Here is an 8,872-nt window from a genome sequence, read left to right as displayed (position 1 = left end):
GAGCGCCCTACTGATGAAGTAAATAGGTCATTGAATGGGTAGAGCATGCCCCTCTTCCTACCTCTCGACCACTACGGCCGCGCTGACCACTTGGGTCATTGCGGCGATGTAGAGTAAGAGGGCCTCGCCCTTGGTCGGCGGCACCAGGATGGGAGGATTGGCTAGCACTGCCATGAGCTTGGTGAGGGCTTCTTCAGCCTCGGGGGCCCAAGAAAAGCGTTTGGATTTTCTCAAGAGGCGGTACAGAGGCAAGCCTTTTTCGCCAAGGTGCGAGATGAAGCAGCTCAGGGCCGCAAGGCATCCCATAACCCTCTACACTCCCTTGAGGTCTCAGATTGGTCCCATGTTGGTCATGGCCGAGACCTTCTCTGGGTTGGCCTTGATGCCGTGCTCCGAGACTATGAATCCTAAGAGCATGCCTCGTGGGACCCCAAAGACACACTTCTCGGGGTTGAGCTTGATGCCCTTCTCTCTGAGGCATTTGAAGGCTATCTCTAGGTCATCGACAAGATCACTGGCCTTTATGGATTTGACCATGATGTCGTCCATGTAGGCCTCGATGGTTCGCCTGATGTGCTCACCAAAGACCTAGGTCATGCATCGCTGGTATGTGGCCCCTGTGTTTCTGAGACCGAATGGCATAGTCATATAGCAGTACATGATGAATGGAGTGATGAAAGAAGTCGGGAGCTAGTCGGATTCTTTCATCTTGATTTGATGGTAACCGGAATACGCATCAAGGAAAGATAGGGTTTCATATCCCATAGTGGAGTCAATGATTTGGTCGATTCGAGGTAATGGGAAAGGGACTTTTGGACAAGCTTTATTCAAACCGGTGTAGTCTACATACATCCTCCACTTCCCATTTTTCTTTTTAACTAATACAGGATTAGCTAACCACTCTGGATGGGACACTTCCTTGATGAATCTGGCCGCCAAAAGCTTCTGCACCTCCTCACCGATGGCCCTACGCATTTCCTCGTTGAATCAGCGCAGGCGCTGCTTCACCGGTCTAGAGCTGGCCCGGATGTCCAAGGCGTGCTCGGCGACCTCCCTCGGTATGCCCGGCATGTCCGAGGGACTCCACACGAATATATCAACATTCGCGCAGAGAAAGTCGATGAGCATGGCTTCCTATTTGCTGTCGAGGGTGGCGCTGATCCTCAGTGCTTGGTCGTTGGAGTAGGTGAGGTCAACCGGGATGAGCTTGACGGCCTCTGTGGGCTCGAAAGTCCTGGCACGACGCTTGGAATCAGGCGCCTCGCTACCAAGTCAGTCAAGGTTGACGATGAGGGTCTCGGCCTCCACGAGAGCCTCAGCGTACTCGATGCATTCGATGTCGCAGTCGTATGCATGCTCGTACGTGGACTCGACAGTGATGACGCCATTGGGGCCTGGCATCTTGAGCTTGAGGTAGATGTAGTTGGGGATCGCCATAAACTTGGCGTAGCACAAGTGCCCTAGGATGGCGTGATAGGTCCCCTTGAACCCAACCACCTCGAAGGTGAGGACCCCTTTGCAGTAGATGGAGGGAGTGCCGAAGCAGACGGGCAAGTCGATGCGCCCGAGGGGTCACGTGCGTTTCCCCAGCACGATGCTATGGAAGGGCATGGCATCGTCTCAGAGCCATGATTGGTCGAGCCCCAGGAGTTCTAGGGTGTTGGCATAGAGGATGTTGAGACCGCTACCTCTATCCATCAACACCTTGGTGAGCCGGGTGTTGCTGATGATCAAGTCGACGACGAGTGGGTACTGCCTAGGGTTTGGGACGTAATCGGGGTGGTCATCCCGATCAAAGGTGATCGCCTCCCGAGACCAGTCGAGGTACCAGGGAGTGGCCACCTTAACTGAGAAGACCTCCCGACGCTCCTTCTTTCGCTAACGTGCCGTGAGGCACGCTGAAGGCCCGCCAAAGATCATGAAGGCGTTGTATACCTTGGGGAACCCATTGTCCTTGTCATTGTCCCTATTGTCGGTGTCCTTCTTCTTGGCATCGTCATTGGGGAGCCTGAGCTTGGTGTAGTAACGCCGGAGCATGGTGCACTCTTCAAGGGTGTGCTTCACCGGGCCCTAGTGGTAAGGGCAGGGCTTCTTAAGCATGTCATCGAAGAGCCTGGGGCCTCTGGTGGGGCCTTGAGGATTCTTGCGATCTGCGGCTATGACTAGACCGGCCTCGAGGACCTCCTGCTTCCCCTAGTGACCCTTTTTCTTTTTCTTGGGGAGGTGGGGGGCTGAGGCCCCGGGGGCCTTGTCCCTGCACTTCGCCTTAGCGTCATTGCCGGGGAAGATGGCCCCGACCGCCTCTTTGCCCGAGGTGAAGTTGGTGGCGATGTCGAGGAGCGCGGCCGCCATGGCCGGTACGTTCCGGCCTAGCTCTCGGACTAGGTCTCGGTAGGAGGTGCCAGAGAGGAATGCCTAGACGATTTCTGAGTCGCCGACGCTGGGCAACTCGGTGCATTGCTTGGAGAAGCATCGGATGAAGTCTCGGAGAGACTCATTTGGCCTCTAGCGACAACTCTTGAGGTCCTAGGAGTTCTCGGGGTGCACGTATGTGCCCTGAAATTCTCGACGAAGACCTTTACCAAGTCGCGCTAGTTGTGGATCTGCAAGGGAGGGAGGTGTTCGAGCCAGGCTCACGCCGAGTCTGACAGGAACAAGGGGAGGTTGCGGATGATGACCAGGTCATCGTCCGCGCCGCCTAGCTGACAAGCTAGGCGGTAATCGGCCAACCACAGCTCGGGGTTGGTCTTGCCGCTGTACTTTGAGAGGTTGACCGGTTGCCGAAACTGGGCTAGGAAGTGGGCGCCATGGATGGCCTTGCTGAAGACTCGAGGGCCAGGTGGCCCAGGAGAAGGACTACGGTCCTCCCCACTATCGTAGCGACTGCCTCGGTGCAGGTGGTAGCCTCGGGTGGGCCCATCATTATCATGGCGCCGTCGCCTGCTGACCACAACATGGTCGCCTTGCGCCTTGTGTTGGTCGCCGAGGCGGTCATGCACCGAGGGGGGCTTGTTGGCTATCGGTACCCAAGTAGGCTTGGGACGAACCAAGGCCTCTCTATCCTACCGAGGCGATGCCACGGGTAGTTCTGAGGCGCCCCCGTGCCGTCGAGAGGCGGAACTTTCGGCCTACTGTACCACAGTGGTCTCGAGGAGGTCTCGGAGCTCGCTGTGGACCCGTCGCCCCTCCGAGGTAGAGGGCTCAGGCATCATTCGGAGTAGCATCGCCGCTGCCATGACGTTTTGGCTGGCATGATTAAAGACAGGGGGTTGTTCGCCCCCTTCATCATTGTTGATGCAGTGGTTGACATCGCGAGCCCTCCGCCGGGCTGCTCTGCCATCACCGTGACCCCGCTGCTCTTGCTCGAGAGTGTCTCAGAGCTGCTGCAGAAGGAGTCGGTCTTGTTCGACCTTGGCCTGAAGCTCACAGAGCTGCTCCAGGTCAAGGTGCCAAAGTTCCTCATGGGCGGGGTTCTCGTTCCGCGTTGCCGGGGGCTCGACGTGTGGAGGTGTGGCGTCGTCTGCCCCCTCGTGGGGCGGAGATCGATTGCCAGCCCCTTTGTCCTCATCACCTACTCTCGGCATCCTGAGCTCGATGTTGAAGCACTCACGAGTGGGATCATAAGTGTCTTCGTCATCGGAGTCAGAGTAGCCGAAGTAGTAGTCGCTCGCGGCCATGAAGTGGTGCATGGCTTCAGGGTCGCGAAGCACGGAGAAGTCCGCTCTGGCCCACGCCTCGTCCTCCTCCGAGGAGTCAGCGTGGGGGTGAGTCGAGGTTGTGGTGATGAGGTCAAGGGCGAAACGTTGATGGCGTCCTAGGGGTTCTGCGTGAGCGGAAGCATAGGCGGCGACGGCATTGCCCAACCCGAAGGGGTATGGGGATGGTGTCGTCGCCTGTCTCTTCTGAAAGCTCTAGTTTGGTTTTGGTTAATTGATGAAACCCTAAGTGCTAACCTAGTTTATCAAGATGATTATGAGATAGGTAGCACTACTCCAAGTGATAAAGCAATGACGAAGATCATGACAATGGTGATAGCATGGTGATGGTCAAATGCTTAAACTTGGAAAAGAAGAAAGAGAAAAACAAAAGGCTCAAGGCAAAGGTATAAAATATAGGAGCCATTTTGTTTTAGTGATCAAGACACTTAGTGAGTGTGATCACATTTAGGATAGATAGTCGTACTATTAAGAGGAGTGAAACTCGTATCAGAATGCGGTTATCAAAGTGCCACTAGATGCTCTAACTCATTGCATATGCATTTAGGATCTAGTGGAGTGCTAACACCCTTGATAATATTTGTGAAAATATGCTAACACATGTGCACAAGGTGTTTGCAGGGTTGAGATGGGTTTGGGTCCCTCACGCTTTTGGGAAAATGAAATGTCTATTTTCTATTGCGCCGGATGCAAAATTCTTGGTGGTTGGCACATTTGAGCAAGGGTGAAGAAGTTAGAGTTGAAATGGAGTTGGTCAAAATGATGCTGGCGTCGGTCTACTGACCGGACGCTGGGTCACTCAGCGACCGGACGCTGAAAGGCTGCGTCCGGTCGAGCTGTCAGACGGCACAGTGGCGAGGGTTGAGCACCGGACGCTGGTCTGCGTCCGATCAAGGTGGACCGGACGCGTTCGGTCAAAAAAATATGCCTCGGGGAGCTTACTGGAAATGATCGGACGCTGGGGCTTCAGCGTCCGGTCAGTTTTGACCGGAGCATCCGGTCAGCTTCGTAGACGTTGAAATCTGATGAACAGCGTTTGAAGCTGGTGACGCGTGGCGTCCATCGGGCGACCGGACGCTGAGGGCTAGCGTCCGGTCAGTATGACCGGAGCGTCCGGTCAGAGCGCGTTTTGCCCAGTGAAGGGGTATAACGGCTCTATATGATTGGGGCTCTATTTATAGCCCCATGGCCGGCTCAAGGGACAACTCTTGCACATTTTCATTGACATAGCATCCTTGTGAGCTTAGCCAAAGCCCTCCCACTCATCTCCATCATTGATCCATCATCATTGTGAGATTGGGAGAGAATCCAAGTGCATTGCTTGAGTGATTGCATCTAGAGGCACTTGGTATTCGTGTTGCGCTGCGGATTTCGCTTGTTTCTCTTGGTGGTTGCCACCACCTAGACGGTTGGAGCAGCGGTGAAGGATCGGCACGAGTTGGTGATTGTTCATGGCCGCCTTCAGTGATTGTGAGGGGAGTTGTACCTTCCCTGGCGGAGCGCCGAAAGGTAACTCTAGTAAAATGCTCATGTCATTGAGTTACCTCACTTGTGGGTCGGTTCTTGCGGTGTCCTATCATGTGGACGAGGTTTGTGAAACACCTCTTAGCCGCCGAACCACCAAGTGTTGGTCGACACAACGGGGACGTAGCGTGTTGGCAAGCACGTGAATCTCGGGAGAAAATCGATTGTCTCTTGTCTTTGGCATTCTCCCGGTGATTGGCTATATATTCATTTTGTGATTGGTTCATCCCCTACACGTCGGTATAATCACTCTACTCACTCATTTACATTCTTGCAAACTAGTTGATACAAGCTCTTTAGTGTAATTAGAATTGAGAGCTTGCTTTATTATTTACATTCATCTAGTTGAGCTCTTTAGAGTATCAAGGTTGAGAACTCTTAGTGAGTAATTACATAGCAAGTTTGTGTGCCTAAGTATTCATTGCAATTAAAATTGTTGGATAGGTGGCTTGCAACCCTTGTAGAGCTAGAGCAAGTTTGCATTACGCTATTTGTCATACTAATCAAATTGCTCTAGTTGATTTGTAGATTTTTAAATAGGCTATTCACCCCCCCCCCCTCTAGCCATATTAGGACCTTTCATCCGCTCCACCGGAGTCGACTCCTCAGGAGGTGGTGGGGCAGAGCTTGATGACGGGGCGTCGCTGCATGCCACTGGCGTCTTTCCCTTGCCTAGGCTTAAGCTGGACAGGTCCCCGGCCAGGGACTCTGTACCAATAGCCAAGTATGGGGTACTGGTGGAGCGCAGTGCATCGCTCTGAGCTTGCATGGTGTCAGGGTGGTCCCGCCCACGTCATGCCTAGCGAGCATGACGAGAGCGGCGACCCGGGCGCCGCCTGCGCCTGGGCTGCCGGGGCGTGATGTCGTCGTCGATCGGTGGGGCTCTGGGTGTGAGGAGTACCATATCGTACTCACATCCTAGAGACATGAACTTTAGGCTCCCAAACCAGATCACCGTGTCGAGACACAGTGGTCGCACGGGGTCTGCCATCCGGAACTTGTTGGGATGACTAAGCTGACACGCAGTATGGCCCCTACCTAGCGCGCCAACTGTCGGTGTTTTGGACTGGCGAGCCCTCAACCGATTAGTGAAAGTGTACTGCGTGCCCCTAATCTCGGATGGTGATGCAAAGAGACACAATGTTTATACTGGTTCAGGCAATAGGTGCCCTACATCCAGTCTGGGAGAGTGATCTTGTATTCCTTGCACCGAGGTGCTTGTAGTAGGGGCTTACAAGCTGAGCGAGAGAGGGAGCTAATCCCAGGTCTCTACGTAGAGTGGCGTGGGTTGCTTGAGATGTTGATCTCTTGCAGTGAGGGAGGGTGTGCGTTACAGAGCATTGTGCGTTGCTTGCACCTATGAGTGTGTGTCCATCCGTCTGTTCGAGTCTGTGTTTTGCTTTCCCGTCTCCCCCTAGAAGCGACCCTGGTCACTCCCTTTTATAGTTGAAGGGAGGTACAGGGGCAGTACATGTGTTTGCTACATGGCATTTTGTGAGTGGAGGCGGTATGCCAAGCCCTGTAGCTCATCACTGTGGTGGCATGGTCGGTGGAGCGGCCTTGTCCTCGGTGCACTGGAGCAACGCGCTGGTCATGCCTGATCCTGTGCGACGTGGGAGCTCCTACGGCTTGACGCAGGGCATGGTGCATACTGCAGACGACGTGCCGATCGCTGTATGTTGACAACGTAGAGAGCCAAGGCCCAGTCGGTGCAGAGGCTGAACCATTGTGGGGGGGCTCGGCGGGTACGAGTCCCGAGGCTATAGGAGCCCGAAAGCGGATAGCCGAGGCTCGGAGGGGGCAGTTGGTCTTGTACATTGATTCCGAGGCTACAGGGACCCAGACTTGACTCTCCATGCCGTGGTGTTAGGCAGCACAGTGCAGCACGGGTGTCAGTCGTGGGTACAGCGCCGAGCACAGCGACCGGTAACCCCCGCCCCGTCCTATCCCGGACGGCATGGCGTCGAGGTGACTCCCGTCTCGTCGGCCACTCCGCTGTATCGAGCCGTCATTCGGTTGACGTCGCGGGAGTGGTTGGACGCGTTGGTTGGATGTGACGTCCTCGTCCAAGGCCTCGTGGCGTGGGGCCTCGGGCGAGGCGGAGAATCAGTACCTCGTCCGAGGCCTTACGGGAGGGGCCTCGGGCGAGGCGGAGAATCGGTACCTCGTCCGAGGCCATACGGGAGGGGCCTCGGGCGAGGCGGAGAATCGGTACCTCGTCCGAGGCCTTATGGGCGGGACCTCGGGCGAGGCGGAGAATCAGTACCTCGTCCAAGGCCTTACGAGAGGGGCCTCGGGCGAGGCGGAGAATCGGTACCTCATCCGAGGCCTTACGTGCGGGGCCTCGGGCGAGGCGGAGAATCGGTACCTCGTCCGAGGCCTTGTGGTTTTATTTTGGGCCGAGCCCGCTTCGGGTGAGTCGGGATACTATCCGAGGTGGGCCGGGTGGTCCAGCCGAGCCTCGGACAAGGTGGGGGTTTGCCGTTGGTTGTCTCTTGGCTTTGATTTTTACAAGGTCTAAGCAATTTTTTTGGTTCTTGCTTAGGGGACCCCTTTTTACGGTACCCAACACAGGTCTTCACCTTTAGGACCTTCTTGATGCGCAAGTCTTTGTCTCTGAGGCCTTCGTCTTTGTTAAATTCTCAGTATGTAGGCCTTCATCTCAGAGGCCTTCGTCATCGGTATCTTCTCAGCGCCCAGGTGAAAGCTCTAGTTTGGTTTTGGTGAATTGATGAAACCCTAAGTGCTAACCTAGTTTATCAAGTGCTCATGACATAGGTAGCACACTTCAAGTAGAAGAAGCTAATGAAGATCATAGCATGACAATGGTGATGGCATGGCGATGATCAAGGGCTTAAACTTGAAATGAAGAAAGAGAAAAACAAAAAGCTCAAGGCAAAGGTATAAACCATAGGAGCTATTTTGTTTTAGTGATCAAGACACTTAGAGAGTGTGATCACATTTAGGTTTGATAGCCGTACTATTAAGAGGGGTGAAACTCGTATCGAAATGCGGTTATCAAAGTGCCACTAGATGCTCTAACTTATTGCATATGCATTTAGGATCTAGTGGAGTGCTAACACCCTTGATAATATTTGTGAAAATATGCTAACACATGTGCACAAGGTGGTTGTAGGGTTGAGATGGGTTTGGGTCCCTCACGCTTTTGGGAAAATGAAATGTCTATTTTCTATTGCGCCGGATGCAAAATTCTTGGTGGTTGGCACATTTGAGCAAGGGTGAAGAAGTTAGAGTTGAAATGGAGTTGGTCAAAATGATGCTGGCGTCGGTCTACTGACCGGACGCTGGGTCACTCAGCGACTGGACGCTGAAAGGCTGCGTCCAGTCGAGCTGTCAGACGGCACAGTAGGCTAGGGTTGAGCACCGGACGCTGGCTATGTCCGGTCAAGGTGGACCGGACGCGTCCGGTCGAAAAAACATGTCTCGGGGAGCTTACTGGAAACGACCGGACGCTGGGGCTTCAGCGTCCGGTCAGTTTTACTGGAGCGTCCGATCAGCTTCGTAGCCGTTGGAATCTGACGAACAGCGTTTGAAGGGGATGACATGTGGCGTCCATCGAGCGACCGGACACTGAGGGCCAGCGTCCGGTCAGTTTGACCGGAGCGTCCGGT

This window comes from Miscanthus floridulus, chromosome 9 (genome assembly GCF_019320115.1).
Source record: "Miscanthus floridulus cultivar M001 chromosome 9, ASM1932011v1, whole genome shotgun sequence".
Lineage (NCBI taxonomy): Eukaryota > Viridiplantae > Streptophyta > Magnoliopsida > Poales > Poaceae > Miscanthus > Miscanthus floridulus.
The sequence above is the reverse complement of the archived record's forward strand: the minus strand, read 5'-3'. Positions refer to the sequence as shown.